We start from the raw sequence: 24349 nt of genomic DNA on the forward strand, positions 1-24349 counted from the left end.
TTTTAAGTAATACTTCTACCTATGGAATTTTTCTTACATATTGAACTATAGTCTGAGTTTTCCAAACAGAAAGCACATTTTTTTTATCTCAAAAAATACATTAGTATATTGAATGTAATGATGAACAACTGTAACTCTTAGTTATATGCCTGAACTAATTAACTTTTGCTGAATCTCTTACAGGATTGGCATAGACACAGACCTTGAAGTTTTTGTGTCTTTTAGAACCCGGGGTGATGTAGTAAACCAGCTGTGCATTAGATAATATAATGTATGTGGGAATGAAGTTTCCCAAACTCTTAATGGATTATTTATGGTGCCTGCTAGGTACAGAGGACAGTTTAATTCATTTAACCAAGAGGCTTTTTCCCTGACTAGAAGATTTATTTTTAACACCTTTAAGAAGGGTGAAAATAGGTTTCTAGATACTAATACCAAAATCACAATAGCCCACAGCAAGGGATATAAAGATTTCTTCTTGAAGTTTATTGCCACTAAGAAAATATTAAAAGTTTACCAAAGTTAATTCGTTAAAGAAATACAATGAATAAATAACACAGTGATTCTTAGAAGGGAAAAAAAGGAAACACTGTTTTTTTTTGTTTTGTTTTTGTAGTTAAAATGTTTTCTGCTTTTTTTTTTTTTTTTTCAGGCAGCTGGTAAGATGGTGGGCATTGAGACTGAGTGTGTCTACCGAGAACAGCCAACCATCTTTCAAAATAAGAGAAGGGTCCTGCTTGGAGAAACTGGCAAGAAGCTCCTGTGATACTACAAAACATTGGTCTGGGCTTGAAGATGCTCAAGGAGGCCATGGAGGGCACCCATATTAACAAGAAATCCCCCTTTACTGGTAATGTCTCCATCTGAGGGCGGATTCTGTCTGGTGTGGTGACCAAGATGAAGATGCAGAAGACCACTGTCATCCATGGAGACTACTTCCACTATATCTGAAAGTACAACCACTTTGAGAAACACCACAAGAACATGTCAATGCACGTGCTCCCTGCTTCAGGGATGTCCAGATTGCTTCAGGGATTGCCACAGTGGCAAGTGCTGGCCCTTGAGCAAGACTGTACTTCAATGTTCTCAAAGTCATGAAGGACGCTGGCACCAAGAAGTGATTCCAGAAGTTCTGAGACAAGGCATCTGCCCACACCCCCAAAGAAAATAAAGTCATTTTCCCAATTAAAAAAAAAAAAGTTTTCCAAATGAAGCACTTCTGATAGATTTGAGAGTTTCCAAAAGACATCCCCAACTTCCATTCTCTGACAGAAAATGGTTTCTGTGTTTAGTATTTCATTGTATTCCATAATTTGGAAGGCATAGAGGGGTATAATATAAGTATGGTATAGTATGGAGGTAAATCTCTGCATGTAGGTAGTATTAGAGCTATAAATTAAAATTTCAATGTGGTCTTCTTGGTTTTCTTTCCAGCTAGCATATTCCACTGGCTGCACATAAATTAGCCCCAAATCACTGCCTAATTAATAATCTCCACATTGTATCTATTCAATTACAGATGGTAACAGTATATAAAATGTAAAACATTTGATAAGTTATTTTCAAGTACACTGAATAATACAAATATTCTCATACTTGTAGTGAGTGATTACTGATGCCAGAAGAAAAACAAATGCATGTCCATCATTTAATCAAGAGTTCCAGAGCAGTACTTTAATTTTTTCATGACTTATTAACAAAGACTATGTTATTTAGTGTGCACTATTGGTTTTCAATATTGAAAAAATATTACAATTAGCTTCTATATTTGCTATAGTTAAGCATAAGTATAAGGTGTATAAGGAGTCTACTGAAGTTTTCCCCAACTAACACATTTGAGCCATTATCCTGAATTCTCAATACCAGTCTTTTAGAAAAGAAAAGAGGACTATCTATTAAAGTAAGTAAAGAAGAAAAGCATAGAAAAAAAAAAAAAGCAGAGAGGAAAGAAAGATTTTCTATTTTCTCACTCTTTTTGTCATCAGAATATGTTTGCAGCACTATTCTATGATTTTGTTTGTTAACTTTGTCCCTGTAGTGTATATCAGTTTGATCGTCCCCAAACATTCCCCTCTACTTACAGTTTGGTGGGGTCAGTCTCTGCTTACAGATGTAGGTGGGGCCAATAATAGTACTTATCAATCTGGCCAAATGTTAGTATAGGAATAATTATATGATCCAAGTTAGGGCAAGTAGAGTCTCTCTGTGGGATTTTTCTAAGCAGGACTAGCAAGAAGAATTCTCTCTTCTCTATGAGCATCAAGTACTAAGTGTATTTCCAAGAATTTCCTTGGTACCAAGTCTTTCACCATGTGAGAGAACCCAGGAAGCTTATGTGGAGTGGAATGAGTCTTAGAGGATCAAACCCTCAGGTCCAATCTATAAAGTTTCTGAGATGCACTGTTCCTATAGTCCTTCATTTAATTCTAGGAGATATTCTATATCCTTCCAGTCCACCCCAGGTTTAGCTTTAACTATGTTGATTGGATTTCCTTCACTTGAAACTGAAAATCTCTGCCTTAAGTTGCACGTCCAAAAGAGAATGTCAAAGGATACTGTAGCCTGTTCATTTTATAAACCTCTTTCCTCTGCTCCTCAGTGATTCATCTCTACTAAATTTTACATTGTTGGGGATCTCCATTTCATGGGCTTATTTATACCTATAATGTGGGTGTTACTGGGATTCCCCATTTACCTTCATCAGCCTCTGCTATTCAATGATGTGTAATGTGTGTGTGTGTGTGTGTGTGTGTGTGTGTGTGTGTGCGCGCGCGCGCACATTTACTGGTTTACTGGATCCTCCAAGGAGACCCAGGAGGATTAGCTTTCTCATTGCTCCCATAGAGTTACAGAAATTTTCCATGTAACTTCTCATGTTCAATTTCCAAATCCATATGATAATCACTTACCCTTTTCCCTGGAAGAGCTCCTAAATTCTTTTGCAATTAAGTTGCAATGTTTAACTTACAAAGAAATTTGAGAGGTGTTCCCAAGTTTCCCTGCTTGAAGGAAAATTTTTTTCATGTATTTTAAGCATGGCCTTCTTTTAGAAAGGTTACTTTAGCCCTTTGTAGAAAATCTTTATGATATTTACCTTATATCTCTATCTTTTCAAACGTGTGTATAAATACTACCCTATCTAGTACCATATGAAATTTATAATTTATTGACAACATTTTTCATAATTTATGTGTTCTCTATATTTATACTATATTTTTCTATATTTTTGTCTGTTTTTTTCTAAAAGCAAAAAAAAAAACCCAAACCTACTGAGTCTGAAGCTAATATAAAATTAGACATAAAATTAAATCAATACAAAAATTAATAAGAAAATAAAATTTTCCCCAAATCTACACATGTAGTTAAATACTTAATATTCAGAGGAACATCTTATTTTTCAAAATTAAACTTTTATTTTGAGATCATTGTAGATTTATATGCAATTCTAAGAAATAATATGGGGAGATCCCTTGTTTCCTTTACCCAGTTTCCTCTAATAGTAGCATCTTGCAAAGCTATTATCAAAGTGGCATTTCAAATTAGTGAAAAAAGAGACCTATTTAATATATGTGCTAAAGTAACTGGCTAATCACTTAGAGAAAAAAATAATATTGTTATGCTTTGTTTATTACTCCAAAATAAAATGCATATAGAGCATGTAGGAATGTAAAACTATATTTCTAAAAGAACTAGAAGAAATATGGAGGTGGGAAATACCTGTCAAAGGTAGAATAAATGCCCAAAATTAACAGACATAGACTGAAGAATTTTACTACACAGAAGATATAAATATCTCTAGCAGATCCTCTGTAAGTCTAGATACCCACAAAAATGAGAGCAAGAAAGGAAAAAAAAAAAAAAAAAAAGGAAAACTGGTTCCACGCTGGAGTGAAATAAACTAAATGCTCCATTCCCAGGGTAAAGAGTTATACGTTTTTGGTAGCTGCCTTCTTTTTTGTATGATCTAATGGAAAGTTTGCTAACCAAAGAGCATGCTTCATTATATCCACAGACCCAGCAGAGCAAAAGCACGCATGGGCAAAATCAACTGGGTAATATGTATATTACACACACAACTGTGGAGGTTTCCATATGTGTGTTAATCAGTCTGACTCATCATTTATAAATATGAAGAAATAGCCTAGCACTACTAAATCAAGGAAATACAAAAGTATGAATGATAAAAATAAGATGGAAAATGAAATAACTGGCCCCAGAAGTAAATAGTTTTTACTTGACTATCACTTTAAAATCATTTAATTGAATTCTCAGAGATGTATGATTAAGAAAATACTGCACTGAGAAATAATAACAGATTGCTATGTGCAATATTAGGAACAATAATACTGCAATAATGATATTACAATAAAGGAGCAATCTAAGAACACAAATCGAGTACCTGGAAACAACAATATTGCCAAAAAATGGATCCAGGGAAAATGAGAGAATTTAGGTATTAAGTAACACCTAGAATTGTAGTCTTTGAGAATATCAGAGACCAAGGCCTTTCTTTCAAAGATGTTTTTTTAGCCACTATACAAAATGCCCCCCAAACTCCTTCAAAAGTAAAAAAAAAAAAAAAAAAGACTATATCCTCAAATAGCACAAACACCAAAAGTGGAGAGGTATGCCCAAGAGTTTATCTGAAGTGGTGGGTTGAGTAGCTCTAAAATTTGTTTAATAGGAATATAAGAAGGAAAGGATAGAGAGGAAAACAATGAAAAACATAACTGAAGATAATTTTTCCAACATTAAAAAATAACCCTGAAAGCCAAGAGAAAATGATAAAGCAGAGCTTACACATTTAGATAAAAATGAAACACACTATACATTCTCAAAACAAAAAAAAATTATAAATTAAAAGCTCACAAAAATCCTAAATTTTTCTGACTAAAAGCAGTTCCTGACAAAAGAACAAAAATCCCTAATATTGGACTTCTCAGTCACAAGAAAACAATGGAGTGATGTGGTAAGAAATCAATAGAGCAATAATGAATTTATGGGTGGACATGATGAACCTCGATTCCTATAGGAATCTTGTTCTTACTCTTAATAGAATCTTATTCTTACTACAGCAAAATAATGGACAGAGAATCTACCACCCACAAAACCCAGGGAAAAAAACCCACTTCAGATGTACTTCAGAAAAAAAAATGCATTTAAGGGAAATTATTATTTATGCTCTTGAGGTTACTTGTGCCCCCTTTATTTATTTGTTTGAAATAACGTATAATGGTGTGCGTCTGGGCATATTTCCCTAACTTTACATCTAGTGATGCCATTCAGATAGCTTGATGAGCAAATGTTACAAATCAGGCCTTGATTCAATATTTTATTATTTGCCCTAGACTTAAGAAAATGATGGAGATCATGTTAATAGTGCAGATTGAAATGTGCCATGTCTAGCGCTGAAGCTGAAAGATGTTTCACGTTAATGAATATAATTTGCAAAAGGTAAGAAAGAGTCTAACAGCAGATCACAAATAAGATTTAACGACAATTCATTTATTGGGAAAAGGACTAGATGTTTAGGCTATAACTCCATTTGTTGAATTATGGTTGGATTACAACCATATTTTTTTAAGATTTATTTATTTATTTTAGAGAGAGACAGAGAGAAAGAGAGAGAGAGTACAGGCAAGCATGGGGAGGGGCAGAGGGAGAGAATCTCAAGCCAACCCACTGCTGAGCAGGAAGCCCAATGCGGGACGTGATCTCACAACACTGAGATCATGACCTGAGCCGAAATCAAGAGTCAGATAATCAACGGGGCCATCCAGTGCCCCACAACCATAGTTTTCCTACAGATAAAGGAGTTTGGTAAAAATCCATGAAAACATTCTGTGAAAATTAATAGTTTAGAAAGAACTGACAATAAAGACTATTGTGTACTTGAGTGTTATTTGTATATCACTAAAATTTACAGAAACTTAAGTATCAATGCATGCATTTCAAAGAGCCTGTTAAATATTTATCAGTGCACTACTGGCTGAGTGATTTTAATTTCCCTTTTTATAGCTTTCTATGTGTGTGAATTAAATATGCATTTTATTTTTATAATTGAAAAAAGCATATTCTATTGAAACAACAACAGACTGGCATACCATATAGCTTTAGCTTAGCGCTTTGAATTTTTTCCAATTGTGATAATAACAGCACCAGAGGGCTACAATATTAAAGTGGTTGTTGAGTGAGCTTTTAAGTTCAGAAAGAGAAGTAAAAGTACATGAGCCATATGTAAAATGCATGGCGCCAGCCTTGTTTTGTATGTAATTTCATTGAAAACCCATTACAAACCAACAAAGTAGGCATTTTTGACATTTTAAAGATAGGTGGACAGTGAGTTCAGGGATCAGAATTGGAAAATTTTAGATTTCAGGAGACTGAGTAAAATGGTATTTACCTGATCCTTACCTCATGGAGGCAAGTCCAGAAAAGTTATTTTGCCAGCGTACTTAAACTGAATGACTAAGGAAGATTCAACCATACATGGTGAACTATATAAATCAGGACTCATGCATTAAATTAAAATGAGAAATGTGACATCAACAGATTTAGTGTCTATGAAGGCTAGCTCAGCCTGACTTAAGGAAGCTACTTATTTGCCCTAGACTTAAGAAAATGATGTGCTTAAGTTATCAGACAAGGGCTTGGTAAATTTGGTTTGAGAGCAAGAACAATGAATTACATGATGTTAATGTGTAATAGCTTTATGATCCAATATCCTAATACATCTATTTCCATAAAAGGGATAAACCTGCCATAGGACAGGATATTTAATTAATGTTGATGGAGTTTGCAAGGCTCTGATAACTCACCTTTTTCAAGGCTTCCATTGTTATCTTATTGTGATTGATATACTTTTCCTTTAGTTATAATACTTGCAATCTTGCTACCTTGAACATCTAGAAGCTATGTGTTGATTTATAAGTTATCTTTCAAAGAACAACCCAGATACACTTATTTACACTTATTTCAAAGTCCTTTATGTGAGAGGAAGGCTTTTCTCCTATAACCTAAGGATATAAATTCCTTCATTCACCCACATCCTCCTCAGAATGTAAGCAGGGAGCGTGGACATGGATATTATATGGAGGCTGGAATCTGGTGGCATGGGCAGGAGCTTATCGTACAGGATATTTTTAAATCAAATACTGGAATCTTGGGCACTGCTTCTATGATTTTTATACTCTTTATTCACCTTTTTTCAGAATTTAGATTTTTTTTAGCCAATTCTTGATAAATGAAAGAAATTAATGACTTCGGTCATTTTACTATGCTTCATTTTACTATATTCCTAGGGATTAAATTAGACAAAGTTAATATACTGGTCCTGGAAATTTCAGAAAAGGTATCAATTCACTTTAAGGCAGTGAATGTGGAAGTCATAAGGTTCAGAGAAGGCCTAATGAATACCTTTATAGATTTTCACTAAATTTAAAACTATTTATGGCCTCTATTATGATCTATTGCATATATATATATATATACATATATATATACACACATATATATATCTGTTTATAATATATGAATATATAGGTATATACCCACACCTACATACACACGCAGAAACACATACACGCAAGCTCATTGTTAGGAATGACGATCTAAAATGCGAGAATATCTTTCTAGAGATTAGTCTCCCCCCAAAATAATAAGAGCTTAACAACATGGTATTTATGATATAAATTTGAGTATCTATAAACAAATTATATACTGTATGTACAACATTCTGTAGGCCAATCAATTTGTAAGAGGCTTTTCAATTGCTGATATGAAGAAAATACAACTTCAGCTTGTTAGAACGGTGATTGTGATTAGTGACCTTCCCAGAATTCATACAGAACCTCCTTTCTCACCCCCTTGTCCAACAAACACACAAATCACTCCGTCTCATAGGGTCATAGGGTAGTTATTTTTAGTATACGTGACTGAGGAATTAATAAGAACGGGTGCCTCCACACCGTTCCAGAAACCTCGCCTAATCAAGAGTTAGGCTTTAAGGTTACTGGGATGGGGCAAACAGGGATCCAAGGAAAGAACATCCGAAAGGACTTTTGTCAAGATAAGGGTGGACTGGGAGATAAAGTTGTTTAAGACGGAAGATTATTTAGTGGTCTTCTGAATTATCCTGATCATCTTGAAGTCAAAAGTGGCATTGGAGAGATTTACTACTTAAGGAAGAGAGGTATGTTATGATGGCACGTGTACTCTCTCTTTCAGTATGACCTCCTTTAAAAGATACAAACTTCCAGTTATAAAATAAGTAAGTTATGGGGGATGTAATGTACAGCATGGTGATTATAGTTAATAATACTGTGTTGCATATTTGAAAGTTGCTAAGAGAGTACATCTTAAAAATTCTCATCACAAGAAAAAAATTGTAACCATGTACGGTGAGGGATGTAAACCAGACTTACTGTGGTGGTAATCTGATGATATATACAAATATTGAATTCTTATGTAGTACACCTGAAACTAATATAATGTTATGTCAATTATACATCAATGAGAAAAAGACCTCCTTTATTACACTCCAGACAGCATCTTGGTAATGACAATCATCCAGTGAAATAGGCTGATCAGGTTTCTGGTAGGAATCTGAACCAATGATACAATGACATATTCATATTTTCTCAAATTTGAGAAAATTGAGTGAAGGATTTATTATTATTATTGTTACAGTTTTTCTATGTATTGTTAATTTTTTTTTAACTTCTAGAAAGTGCACCACCCCTACTCAGGCATTTGAGATACACTTTAATACTAGTAGCATGTCTTTTATTTGGTATGAAAATCAATGACAAATGCCTCACTGTCTGGACACTGCCTATCACCTTCATTTTAGCATCTTTCAGTGCTGCCTTACAAACAAGGGTCAGCACAGAATATGAAATAAAGAACAAAGCCAGATACTGATGCTTACTCCCACCTGATTTTCTACCCTATTATAAGATTCAGACATCTTTATGCCTGCACCCAGCTCTTTGCAGATGCCTTCAGCTAGTAGAATGAGCATCCCATTTTTTTCAAATCAAAATATAAAACCCTTAATATAAAATATTAACATATTATGACATTGATAAAATATTTAAATAGAATATATTTTAATAAACTTTCTCATCTCCCTAATTTCTGAAACACCCTAGGATAGTGTGTATGTGTCTCTGTGTGTCCGTGTGTATACACACGATATATATACATATACGCTATATATATTTTATTCCATGCATTCGTCTTAGAGTTGAATACTGTCATTGCTAAGATAACTCACAAAAAGTTTGACCTGATTTTTCTGAGGTCTCCTTGTAGTTCTACCTACCAGTAATCAGATTGCAGCTTACTCTGCAAAAGACAACTTCATGCATAACTCTTCGCCCATTTGCCCTGTCAGAATTGCTAATATATTTAAATATTGCCTACTGGCAACCACTTTTCAGGCTGGTTATGTCACTTTCATCCCATCATTATTTCCTATATGAATTTTTAAAATGCTTTATGGTCCTCACATTTACCTTGCGCTACTATTTCTATTGCTCACAATTCTTTTTTGTAACTGAACACTAATGTTGCTCAATGTCTACATTTTTCAAGCATCAGTTTTTCAAAACCTCAGATAAATGTAAAAGTGACAGGGCAGGCAAAATGAACTGAAACACTTTTATAGGTTATATCCCTCAATTTGCTTTCCAGGCAAAAGGAAAAAAAAAAACCGAGACACAAAATTAATAATGATACACCTCTATATACTATATCCTACTTCCTAATTTGAAAATAACATTGTTTCCTACCTGTTACCTCTACTGTACTACTAAAAATAAAATCTGTTTTTATATACATTTTCTTCCTTGTGGTTTCAAAAATTTTAGCCCAAGATGTGACAACCTAACAAAACACAATGAATATTGCATTAAAATCTTGTGGGCCAGGATTCATTCTTCACATGTAGCCTTTAAGTGATTATTATCTCTCAATAAAGTACTGCTGTAGAAACACTGGTTAACAAATCAGAAAGATGCCGTCTAATGGTAGAGTGGGTGGAGATCTGATGAGTAAACAAGCTCTAATAATTCAGGGCAGTAAGTGCCATGATAGCTAAAGTGAGGTGGGAATAGAGCGTGTGGAGAGGAAACTAACCCAGTGTAATTATCAAAGTTTCCCTAGGCGTTATTTCTAAGTGTATATCAAAACATTATGATATTAGATTAGTTACCTGTAAAGTTGGTTATATATTTTCCTATTCAGAAGAATATCATGGGAAAAAGCCAGAAGGCAAAACAAAGAATTTTAAAACCTGAAGAAGAGTTGATGAAAAGGAGTGGACATATTTAAGATTTCTAAGAAGCTGGAAGAAATGAGGCATGGTGATTAATTGTATATGAGGAGTAAAGGACAGGAAGGAATTAAGAATCCTATCAGCATTTCTAGCTTAGATAAGGTAACATACGGCCTAGTTACTGAGACCCCTTTCTTTTTTCTGATTTCTCCCTTCTGGAATAAGAATATGTACCCTATATCTGTACCACCATTACCTTCTAGAAGCAGATAACTTATCTGGTTTCATAGGTTCACAGCAGAGGAAAAACGTACCTTAAGATGAATCTTACTTTGATCACGTCCACAATTGATTTAGGTAACATTTACAGATCTTGGACTTAAGAGTTGAAGCTGTAATGGGTTAAGACTTTTGGGCTGTTGAAGTGGGAATGAGTGTATTTTTTGTGTGAGAAAGTCGTGAATTTGGGGGATTCAGAAGGTAGAGTATTATGGGCTGAATGTTTATTTGAACAAAGGAGTATGGGGACATAGGAATTGAAAAGACAATACTTTAAGGGTTAAAGTTACTGGACTTGAGGAGTCTGGGGCCATCCAAGAGGAGAGGTCCAGTGGTCATTTGGATATGGGGATTTGGAACTCAGTGACAGAACTGGGATGGAGATGGAGGGCAGAATCCTGAGCAGAAGTATAGTTGTCATATTTGAAGCCATGGCAGTGAAGGGAATTGTTCCAGGAGAATATGAGAATGAGAAAGATAAGTTTAATCTAAAGATTAAGGGAACCACGAGAAAAGAAATCTACAAAGGTACATTATGAAAGATGGCCAGAAAAATAGGGAAAAAAAGTCTAAGCTTGGCTGTGCTTCTAACTATCAGTGTATCCTAAATTATTCACTTAACTGCTTGGTCTCCTTTTTTGTCTCTTTAAAGTAACAAAGATGCTCACATGTTAAATTTTTTTAATTGTATAGCACTTTAAAAAGAAAATAGTGCATGTAATGGGCTGAACTGTGTCTCCCCCAAATTCATATATTGAAGTCCTAACCCCTAGTACCTCGGAACACACACAGGCCTGAGGGCTGGATGTGTTTTCTTGGTTCCACTGGCCTGAGCTACTGCTCAGGGCCTACGAAATGGAGCTGTTGTCCAGGTGCAGAGACAGGGGCTGCTCCCCTGGTTGGCCTTGAGAACAGCATGTCAAGCGAAAGAGTCATCCTAATGAACCTTACTATCTAATAAAATCTGCCTTGCTAGTTGTCAGTCTTGCTTGGGGCTAGTGACCCCTTTCTTTTTTCTGATTTCTCCCTTCTGGAATAAGAATATGTACCCTGTATCTGTACCACCATTACCTTCTAGAAGCAGATAACTTATCTGGTTTCATAGGTTCACAGCCAGAGGAAAAACGTACCTTAAGATGAATCTTACTTTGATCACATCCACAATTGATTTAGGTAACATTTACAGATCTTGGACTTAAGAGTTGAAGCTGTAATGGGTTAAGACTTTTGGGCTGTTGAAGTGGGAATGAGTGTATTTTTTGTGTGAGAAGGTCGTGAATTTCGGGGATTCAGAAGGAAGAGTATTATGGGCTGAATATTTCCCCTCAAATTTATGTTGAAGTTCTAATCCCTAGTGCCTCAAAACGTAACCGTATTTGGAGACAAGGGCATTAAAAATGTGATTAAGTTCATATGAGGTCTTTAGGATGGGTCCTAGTCCAATGACTGGTACCCCTGTAAGAAAGGAAATCTGGACAGAGAGAAAGACATCAGACATGTATGCTCACACAGAGAGACAACCATGTGAAAACAGAGGGAGAAGATAGCCATCTGTGAGTCAGAGAGAGGCTTCATAATGAAACCAGTCCTGCTGTCACCTTATCTTGGACTTCTGACTTTCACAGCTGTGAGGAAATAAATTTCTGTGACAGCCACCCAGTCCATGGTATTTGCTATGGTAACCCTAGCAAACTAATAAAGTCTGTGTTCTTTTATTTCTAACAATACTGCAATATAGATTTTATTTTCTCTACTTTAAAGATGAAATAGTTGAGGTTTTGTGAAGTTCAACTATTTAATCAAGATCAAAGAGTAAATGGCAGAAAAAAAGACTTAATCCTTGGTCCTAGGAAAGACCCAGTTCTTTCATCATACCAGATTGCTGCTCCTGATATTAGCTGTGCCATAAAAGTGTGTGTATGTAGAACAGAATCTTCACAGCAGTTTTTGCTATTTGATTAAATATCTATATCCTGACATTTAAATATACATACATTAGGTACAATATTTTATTCGCCTCTTGAGAATTAAAGACAGATGAGTATAGAAACACTACATTTTATTTTTTTATTTTTATTTTTCTTAAGATTTTATTTATTTATTTGAGAAAGAGAGACAAAGATAGCGAGAGAGAACACAAGCAGGGAGGAGAGGGAGAAGCAGAAGCAGAGAGCCCCACACACAGCTTGGTCCCAGGACCCTGGGGTCATGACATAAGCCAAAGGCAGACACTTAACTGAGCCACTCAGGTGCCCCAGAAACACTACATCTTAGAAGGTTCAAATGGAAACTGAAATTCTGCTTTATTTATATTCACTTATGAAAAGTAAAAAATAAACTATTTATAAAGGAGTAATGGCTGATTGACTGCTCAGGTAAGAGTGATAGCTGAGTGCTTGTTATTTGTCAGTACTATTAATAATTCATTATATCTTAATGCTTACTGTGAAATAGTTTTATTATCCCCGTTTTAGATGAGCTACAGAGGTTGAGTAAATTTCTAAAAGTCATTTCTCTAATAACATATGTGAACCCAGGTCATGTAGGCCCAGAGTCTGTGCTTTTAACCACAAAACCATGATCAGTCTTTGCAGCAAATTGTCCAGGGTTTAGACCTTGTTTTTACAAATCATTAGAGAAAAGTGCTCTAGTCACTGGAGTGTTTGTTCCTTTAAAACAAGTTTCTTTTTCCTTTGATAGTGTAATATTAATTATTTTCTAGGATTTGTACAGGCAACTCAAATTCATTTTCAAGTGGGTAATGTAGATTTGGATCTAGAAAAAATATTTGGGCTGTGCTTGCCACTACAAATGTGAATAAGAACACTGAAATTTTTAAATAAACAAAAAAGTTACTAAAACTATAAATTTCAAGAAGGCAGGATATTTCAGATGTTTAAATGTCTAATTACATATAGATAACGGCTACAGAACCAATTAACAATGGATTGTTTATAGTCCGCCAAGAAGGAGAAAAATAGTAATTTTCAGTAACCATCAATTATTTTTCTTTTTTTATGATTTTATTTATTTATTTGATAGAGAGAGAGCACAAGTAGGCAGAGCAGCAGACGGAGGGAGAGGGAGAAGCAGGCTCTCCACTGAGCAGGGAGCCCGACGTGGGGCTTGATCCCAGGATGCTGGGATCATGACCTGAGCCGAAGGCAGCCGCTTAACCACCAAGGCGCCGCTCAATTATTTTTCTAGGTAAAAACTACGGCAATAGAATCTGCTATAAAATTATCTCATCAAATTTTGACAAATCAGAGATTTATAGTTCTGTAATTATTAATTTAGCTGAACAAATAGTTAATGAGAAGCAAAAATATGAGTTGACATTACCACATAATGAGGGGAAAGAGTTTGTGTATGAATGAATGGTAAAACTACAAGAATACATCTTTAGGACACACCCCCACTTGATAGAAAGAGAAAGATCTCAGGAATATACTAGGGAAGTAAGTTCATAGAAGTAGAAGGAAAAACAGATTGTGTCCTGGATGTTAAGAGGAGTTTCACTAATAATTGAAGATACTGTCAATTGAAATTGAAAAGGTAGTTAAAAATGCTCCAGAGGGAGCAAGGAGCTTGACTAAAAGCATTTCATCCTAGAAAGCCTTATATATCAACCTAATCTATCCTTTTCATTCCCTCCTTCCTTCACAAATAAAACAAGAAGAAATTTTGGATATGGAAAATCACAGCATTTCCCTTTAACTGAGATTATTCTTATTTATACATTCTCTGTATTTTGTCTTTCATCCATTTCTTTATCCTACAAAGTCTGGTAAATAACAGTACTAAACTTCCTCTGCTTTCTGGACTTTAACCATTTTCACAATCTTAAATGCTCTTAATTCTTTCAATCTTAAAAAAAGAAAGAAAGAATACAAAGTTAAACAACCACAGAAACAATAACAACAGCCCTCTTTTGACCTTGGATTTTCTTCCAAGTAAGGCAGGATATACAATTCTGGCATTTAATATGGAAATGCAATAGCATAATGATGAATGTTGAGTCTGGAGCCATATTGTTTTAGTTTTCACTTCCAGCTTTAGCATTTGGGCTACTTACTTAATATTTGAATGCCTGGGTTTCCTCATTATCCCCATTTCACAGATATCCCCATCTCCTGAATGGTTGTTTTAAGTACGAAATGCATAAATGTGCATACAATAATTAACAACAACTCAATTTGTGTTAGCTATTATTATTCTTAACATTATTACCTTGCTGTGTTTTCTTCGACTCACTAGGGAGACTGAACGTAGTATCTCTCCACCCCACCCCATGAAGAGAGTGAAGATTAAGCATTTCCAGATCACACAGAAGGGGAAAAGGCCTTCAACTGATTTTGACTGAGTTTAATGGGCTGTTAGATTAATATTTCAAACAGACTGAGTTTAGAAAGGCATGACATAAAAATGGGAATCATATTGAAAAGAAGATAAAAGCTAGAAAGAAACATATTTTAAGTAAGGATAAACAATCATCCCAGTTTGTTCCGGTTTTAGTGCTGAAAGTCACACATGCTGAAAAAAATATATATATCCCCTAGTCTTGAGGCAAATTGGGACAGTTAGTTGCCCTTACCCTTGATCACCAATTTTTCAGATTCAAAGTTCAACGTTTCAAAGTCCAGCTAGTATGTTCTTTCTCTGAGATACTTTCTCTGATCTTGAAGGCAGAATTGTGTAATTCCTCCTATATATGTTTCTATAACACACACACACACACAGAGCAACTTGAATGAGGTATTTGTATAAATGTATAAATGTCTGATCTCCCCAATTAGCTTGTAAGGGCACTTATAACCAGGAGCCATGTGTCATGCTTCTATTTCACCCCATTCTCTGCTTGTTGCTTAAATAATATATTCCCATTTGTGTGACCAATAAACAAAAGCATAGAAATATAGGCATGCCAAAAATCCCTGCAATGAAGGGGGGGCCTTTTAATTGAAGAAACAAAAGCTGTTGTATTTTTGAAAGTCACACCATCTTCTCACTTCACTACAGAATTCATTGTTAGGCTTCAACCATTATCCTTGAACAGTGTGAACTAAAATAAATCCAAGTGACACCAAAGAGAATCTGCAGGATGCTGTGGGGAGACTAAAAAAAAATAATGAATATTTTTGTACATGTGGCCTTTAGCAATTTCCTCTGTCTGCTGTTATGAGAATGAAGCTGAATTTATTTTTATGCTCTGACAGATTAACATGTAAAAAATACCATGCCAACACAAGTAATATAAAGAAGTTACATGTTGTTCTTTATTAAATGGGGTAATGAGTAAGGAAGAAGTAAACACAATAAACTTAGTGAAGTATTCAATGATGTTTTAGCTTCCAGAATTCTGGTCCAGAAGAATTAAATATGGGATAGTACTTCAATTATAAACCTATATATAATCTTCGAAAACTGTTACATCTACGTGAGAGGCTAATGAAAAAAACAGTCTTCAACAGGGGACTGAGACCTGTGAATTTCCAGAATGTTTTCTGCAATTCACTTTGCCCACATGCAGACTGATTTGAAATAAAGTTCCCCCTCTCGGGGCGCCTGGGTGGCTCAGTTGGTTAAGCGTCTGCCTTCGGCTTAGGTCATAATCCCAAGGTCCTGGGATGGAGGCCTACATGGGGCCCTGCATTGGGCTCCCTGCTCAGCAGGGAGCATGCTTCTCCCTCTCCCTCTGCTCCCTTGCTCCTGCTCTCTCAATTGCTCTCTATCTGGAATAAGTAAATAAAATCTTAAAAAAAAAGTGCCTGCTCTCTAAATCAAGCTTGTATCGTCAATAGACACCCAAGTCTGTATAATGTTCACTCCACTGGCCATCCATTAAAATAATTAGACTGAATTAATACTGATTTCTGTCATTTAATATTCATCAGTTATTTGCCAAACCTCTTTCCCAAAAGAGACAATGAATGAGAGGTGAGCTTTACTACTCAGTCCTCCTTGTAGGATTAGAAAGTGTCAACAGCTTGTTTTTCAGGCAAGGTTCTGATTGTATTTATAGGAATATCTATTGAAGTCTTACCTAGTAATGCAGTATTTCAAAGCCTGTCCTTATCCTTGGGTAGAAATAAATTCTGAAAATTTGTAAGTTGTTTGCTTGTATGTAGGGCAAAATAGTTAATCATACTTTTACCCATTATGTGAGAGATTATTACAATATGATGAACAATACTTAGTGAGATTCTTCAAGTTTGTTCATCAATACAAAAATATAAAGATCTAGAAGACTCTATTCACACTGTCAGTTAAAGTATTAAGGTGGCTCAACCCAAACTCCATTTCTCACTTGAATACAAAATAGTTTTGATTCTTAATGTTAATGGTTTTACCATTAAAGAATTCACAGCACAAAGGGGAATTTAAATGACTCATAGATAAGATGACCACATAATTCATCATCCAACCTACCCATAAGGAACTCATTCAGGAGAATTTAGGATATAAAATGCCTCTTAGCAAAAGAGAAATATTTTTAAATAAAAGGTTTTATAAAATATTTTGTACTTTCCCCCCGTATTGTGAGTACATCTACAAGCAAAAAGGTAGTTTATTTTTGTATTTGCTTCACTGCAAGGGGATGAAAAGTAGTGGCAAACTTTTCTATCTCCAGAATATACTCCGTTATTTTGACTTAGGAATTTGAAAAACAAAACAAAACTGTCACACTACTTCCAGAAAGAACTTCCATCAGACTTTTGTTCTAGAAAAGAATAGATCCAAGTTGTTCAAGGACAGAGGCTATTCACACAGGTTTGAAAGAAGTGTGGAAGGAAAGGCGTGAGCACTGATCAAACTGTCTACCTGTGGCAGAAGTACCTGCACCACAAAGTCTTAGATGTCAGACCCTCCAAATAGACTGCATGAGAACGGGGGCTGCAATGGAAAAACAGAGGGGAGTATGCAGGCCAGAACACTGAAAGTATTAAGAGCCCAGCAAAGCATCTCTGTGCTCTGGTGTGGCATAGGAGCAACAGAAACACCTGATTTCAAGAAGTTATGTGGCTTTGAGAAGTGGTGTTCCTGTGAACCCAACACCACATATTCTAGATTACTGAAAACCCAGTAGAAGAGACAACCCTATGAAATGTGATTTTGACTTGAATTTACTAACTGTCCAATAGGCAATGACATTGAGGTGTTGAGATGTAGAAAAACAAAGTTTGTTTTTTTTTTTTAATGGTTTTGTTTTGTTTTGTTTTGTTTTGTTTTTTAGTAATCTCTACACCCAGTGTGGGACTTGAACTTACGATCCCAAGATCGAGTTGCATGCTCCCCCAACTGAACCAGCCAGCTGCCCCAAGAGAAATAAAGAGTTTAACAGACGAATTTCATGTGTGCTACATACCCCTCACAAAGGTACAGAGAGATTTTTGTAAAACATCTGATTTATTTTGATTATCCACATCTATTAAATTGACTTGTGCCTACATTACTAGTATGGGAATTTCTACTTAAACTGTAAAATAAATTTTAATATCTAAGGTTGATGATCATCATAACTAGATTATTAGGACCTAAACTATTATTTTGCCCTATTTTCAGAGAATCATCTACTGACCTTGGTGTAAATGGATTTGACCTTGGAAGAAATTATGATACCCTAGGATTTTGGAATCTTCATAGTACAACTAGCATACTTCAAGCAAAATCGCAGCTGTTGTAGCTGCCACTGATGCCAGGGGTTACTTATCTCCAAGTATAGGGAGCAAACAGAACAGATGGTCTAATATATCTCCAACAAAAACTTCTAGAGGCAACTGCTAAATTTTGCTTATGAGCATCAGAAATGAGATACCTAGGTTGAGGTTAAAAAAACTTATATTTTATCCTCATTATTTAAACAAAGAGAACTGCTTTACATGAAAATCTACGTAAGACTTAGACCATGTTATGTAATCCTAAAACAACTACCAGATGCAACTGTCCTTATATGAGAACATTATTATTAAACATTACATTATCAACCAAAACAGTAAAAAACAAAACCATGCCCATTTTTAGAAGCTAAAAATGCACAGACTCTGAAATTCCATGCCTTACCACTTTCATTGTTGACCTTTTTTATAGAGTTCCCTCACTGTGACTATACAATCTATTTGGATTCTCAGTGTCTCTCAGGAGTACCTTCTGCCTAGAATCAACGGTATACATCATTAATTTTATTGTGCTATAAAGTCCTCAAATGTCTAAAACCTTGGATTCTTTGAGAAGAATATTGTGAAAGTAAGTTCCATAAAGTGTTAAGAAAAAAAGGAGGGCTTCCTTTACCCATTAATTATTAATTATTAATACAGCAGACATTCTTTTTAATCCCTATTGTGTCAGTTGCTGGGATACAAACTGTGTATGTGTGCTTGCTTTTCATAACTTTTAATGTTGGATATATTGTATGTCAATACAAGTGTTAATATTTAGTCGATTAATTCTTGACAGTTTATATTAGAAACAGAATTATTATTATAGAGATAGAGTGCTGAATGGGACTAAATAGGGATTTTGACAACATATCATGGATATATCTATGTACTTATTTTTTCACGATGTCTTCAGTGGTATCTGTTGTTTGTATCTATCTACCTGTTTGTCTGTCTGTCTATCATCTATCATCATCATCATTCCACCTTTGGAAAAAAGCAACATATTTTTCCTAGACAATTTCTTACCATACATGATTAGCCAATGTGTTTTGGTGGGGGTAGATAAGTGACCATTAAACCATCACATCTCTTTGGGCCACAGGTTGAACACTTCATTCAAACCTAGTCTCAGAGTCAAGAGGGTTGAGTTGTCACAAAGAATAAATGTAAACCTAGAGTTCTGGCAGCCCTTTTGGTACCATGAAAGGAGACTACCTGAAAATGGAATTGCTAGAAAAGAAAGCTGAGAAAAGGGGAGAGTAAGACCATATTTTATGATATCATTTGACCCTCTCAATTCAACCATGTCTAAAGACTTTTCCTACACTGGACTTTTTTCAGTTAGGGCTTAAGATTATGTGCCAAAATCTAATAAATTTGTGTCCTGGACTCTGCCATTTAATGGTTATAGATACTATGTCTCAGTTCAGCATCTGTAGAATAGGAATAATAATAGTTATCTCTTTGGACTGTCGAGAAAATCATATAACCTAGCACAAATCAAACTCTGATTTCCTCCCTGTAAGGTGTCCCTTTGAAAACTAAATTTAAGTAAATTATAATTCTATCCTTTTAGTTATTATAGGGCAACACAAAGAATTGAAATACTTAAACTCACATTTGACTTTTCTCTTTCATTCTTCACATGCAATTCAACAGTAACTCTGTTCAACTCTGTTTAATATACATCTAAATTCCAGTTACTTCTCAGCTCCTCTACTTTTACAAGCCTGATCCAAGCCATCATTACATTTTGCTTGGATCACTGCAGTAGACTCAGAGCTGGTCTTCCTGGCTCCTTTCTTGTCTTACTTTTCTCAACACAGTAGCCACAGCAATTCTTTTAAGATATGTCAGATCAGACTAAAATACAAATGTTCTATCAAGGCCCTATGCCTTTGGCACTGCTCTTGAAGAGGAGTTCTGGAAAAGTATGGGTAAATTTTATTATCACAATAAAGAAGGATAGGGTACTTCCACTGACATTTATTGAGCCAAATCTAAGGATCCCAGAAATCCTACTAGATGTACGGTAGTCCTGAACAGCCCTGTCCCCTTCCACAGCTTTCAAATGGAATAATAACTTCATAAAAATGAAAAACTTGTTTATGTTTCTGAGCTTAGAAACTAGTTCTATTTTACATATAACCGAAGTATTTTCTAATAGTTTTCATACACCGAATTTTCCAAGAATACCATGATTAGACTACTTAGGGAAGATTATACTTAGTTCTGTTTGATAATTTAACAAGTGATGTCCACAACTTTAGAAACTCACATCACTGTAGTATCTTAGCTCCTAAAACAATTTGGTTTGCATCTGTAGCTATTATAAAGAAAGGGGTGTTGAATATGACAGGGTCGAGGACTGTTGCCTTGTATGATCTCAATTTGTCCAATCTTCACTCCTTGTTATCTCTTTTGCATCAATTTCTGCTTCTCCCTCCCTCACTTCCTCTGCTCAGCTCCAGTTACACAATCTTCTTTGAATATACCAAACATGGTACCATTGAGTGGCAGGCCGTTCACTCATTATCTCACACTCTCTCATCTCCTTCAGGTCTTTGCTCAAATATCAACTTTTCACTACCCACCTTATATAAGATTATACCGCTCATCCCACTCCAGAATTTCCTATTCTTGTTGCCAGCACTAATTTTCTTGATAGCATTTTAAAATATCTAATCCATCATATTTATCTTTTGGTCAGTTTCACTGAATAGAATGTAAACTCGATGAAAGTGCAAAGTTTATCTATCTTGTTCACTGCTGCATTCCAAGCACATGAAATTAGCACTAGCAAGAGCCCTTCCTCTAACCGTTGGACATTCAAAAAATATTTTTTGAATGAATAAGTAAATTAATGATTATTACTTCATGGAAAACACTTAGAACGGTATCCAGTACATAATAAGTTCTAAAATGACATGCTATTATTAGCAACAAATTTCATTTTGCTTAAGTAAGATTGCCTCTGTGTTGTCATGTCTACTGACACAGACCTAATCAACAAAAAAATTCTAAATCCAATATAGCTAGTTAAAAAGTAATATGGTCCTATGACAACAAAGGAGTCATCAAGAAATCATGTTGTAGATACTTCAGAATTGTGGGCTTCATTAAGTTTTATCATTTAAATTTATGAAAAAAAGTCTGTCTGAGATACTACCCATTACCAAAAAATATTCTTAATAAGAACTGGCACTACCGAGCTAAGATGTTTTAAACAATAAATAATTTGTATGATACTGTACCACGATTGTTAGAAAATGTAATATGAAACAACAGATGTAGTCATTCTGGAACAAAAATATTTTATTTTGCCTCTGATGAAGAGTTATTGCAAGGATCTATCTCTGTATCTATCTGTTGTTCTATATTTTTAAAGGAAGTATAGTAAAAAAGGATGAAAAATATCACAGTAAGAAGACCATCTCAGCACAACAAATGATGTAGCTAATAATACAGCAAAACAATCTCTGCTAGCAGGTCAAAAACCTAGAAAAGCTTCAAATGAATTAGAAATGTTGTACAAGGAAGAAGATAAATTTTCTATAGTTACTCGAGGGGATATATCAAAGAAGCATAAAAAATATACATTAGAATGGCTCAGACATTCTTAGATCAGAAGGGGAGGGAGAAAGAAATGATCAAAGAAAAGAATATAGGAATTAGTGGCTTGAAAGTAGAAAGAAAAAAGGCACAAACATTTAACAATGACAAAAATGATCACAATGCCTTTGAGGTAGCGGATCCGAGGGAAGAGGTTCTTGCAAGTAAGTGATAACTCTGATTATGGCTGAAAAAAAATGATTGCTTATTTCGCTGCTCAGGCCTCAGACTTCGGTCTTCCTATACCCCACCTCTGAACGTAGGTGTGTGTGTTCTAGTTCTTCAAGGTCTGCCATAACTGTTTCTCATTCCCTTACTTTCTCTTGAATCTTTGCAAATCTGTCACCTGAGGGTAACCTCATCATCGCTCTGATCTTCGCCATCTGACAAAGTCTAACAAATGGGGAAAATGGGGTGGTGTCCTCTAATGAAGGAAACTGAGCCTGTGTATGATAAAGTCACCATAAAAGAAAGAGCTTAATTGAAATAATCAGTGATTAAATAAGGATAATTATAATAGATTTGAAATATTTAAGAGCCTTCTATTATGGTAATGATCATAAAGATATTTTATATATTGGCTACTTTCAATCTTCCAAAAACTGTTTTGTTTTCTAAGTATTGTCTTTTAATCTCCCCAAACTCTTAGAGGTAAGTTCTATTATTATTTATGTTATATAGATGAGTCTAGGCTATATATAACATTCTCAAGTACAAAGAAGAGGTGGCTTTTCAGCCTAGTAGATTACACATAAGCATGTCCCATAATTAATGATAGAGGGACTGCTAGGGAAAGGAACACAACAAATGTGAAATTTGAGAAACCACATGGTTTCTTGATATTCATTACAATAAGAGGGTAAAGTTTTAAACATTGGAGCCAACAATTTACAAGTGCTTAATTTAAACAGCAGGTTTAAGTGTCTTGTTAGAGCCTATTCTCAGCCAGATTATACTAAAGAACAATGGAAACAAAGACATGGCTTCTCTCTCAGTAGCCATGGGAAAAGAACTTTAAAAATCAGAAATGGTATCACAACACAATATTGAGAAATGGCAGTGAGAACATGGCGATATTTAGAAAGATTCTCCTAGAGGGAGAAAAATTAAAATTATTTTACGGTAATGTAAAAAATATGTCTACTAATGGAAACATTCGACTAAGTTAAAAGATGTCACCTTGTAGATATCCTCTAGCAACATAGAGTAGGTTATCCAAACACAGTAGAAATGTTTTTATATTTGTGGGGAGAGGTATAATAACTGCCTAATAATCTCAATAGAATCAGGATCTTTACTGTGTATAGTTCTGTTTTTACTGATATATACTCAACAGTTTATCTAATCCATTTGGTAATTATACATGCCAAAATATTATTCTATTCTCCCCTCAATATTTTGAAATCTTATTATAACTAAGTGGTATGCTAATGACAGTCTATAAAAATTCCAAGTAATTACAGATTACATTGTGTTAAATGTTTAACATTTTAAATTTTATTTATTTATTCTGAGGTTTACTTTAGTTTCAGAAAATGGGCTTTCTTTTCAAGGAATGTATTTAGTATTTATGATACTGAATGAATAATGGTAATTGTTTAAGCCAGGTGTTGTAGAAAGATACTGGAAATTAATCAAACGAAGAAATCTACCAAGATCTCTATAATTCTCAGGGCTCAGTTCCAGATTGCTTCTATTTTATCTTGGTTTCCTGTTCAGTAGTGTCTAAAATTTGTGCCAAGTCCTCAGAGAGATACCTTAAACTGTGATTAAAGAAAGCAAGATAATTTTAATCACTCCTTTAGGACATAACCAATCTTCAAATTATTTTAACGAAGGTCTCATTATGTAATATGTTGAACTTTTTCTTTTTTAGTTTCTTTCAATTTATAATTATTTCTTACTTTTTATATTTTACAAGATGGAAAGAATAGAAAACTAATGATTGCTTTGGTCTGTTATTTACTAATTGCTACTTGTCTTATCCAGGAATGGAACATTTTTCAAATTCTTTTAAGATACTGAGTCATATCAATTTTTTATATTTTATTGACATTTATATCATTTCACACTAATTAGTTTTTTCTTTTCTGAAAAACAAATTTGCTGAGATGCATGCATCATTTCTGGGGCTGTCACTCATAAAGTAATTGCAATGTGAACATTGTTTCTAAGGCAGCCCACAAACTCCTTCCTATTGTATCTTTGGCAATAAAATTACTTGCCTTCTTCCAATAAAGACTTTAATAAGTATTTGGATTTTTTACAGGAACTGTGTCAGATTTTAATTATTAAGACTTACCTCTTTTTAAAATTAGTCTTATGGGGTTTCCCTAATTACATTCCATTGATTTATTTAAAAGTGTTCTGAGAGTCCAATAAATAAAACATATCAATACAATTAACTACAAGGGTCTCTATTACGACTTATTTTGCCTTTTGACAAAGATTCTCTCTTTGACCAAACATGAGTCAGGCTCCTCTGAGTCCTCTTTCTGACTAGACCCTGACCTTGGGCTTT

General features: G+C 34.7%; 1 pseudogene; it reads left to right on the forward strand.

Annotated features, from left to right (window-relative positions):
- The first annotated feature begins 581 nt into the window (after window positions 1-581).
- LOC103659660 lies at window positions 582-1136 on the forward strand (annotated as a pseudogene).
- Window positions 1137-24349: the final 23213 nt, after the last annotated feature.

This window comes from Ursus maritimus, unplaced genomic scaffold, assembly GCF_017311325.1.
Source record: "Ursus maritimus isolate PB19 unplaced genomic scaffold, ASM1731132v1 scaffold_1, whole genome shotgun sequence".
Lineage (NCBI taxonomy): Eukaryota > Metazoa > Chordata > Mammalia > Carnivora > Ursidae > Ursus > Ursus maritimus.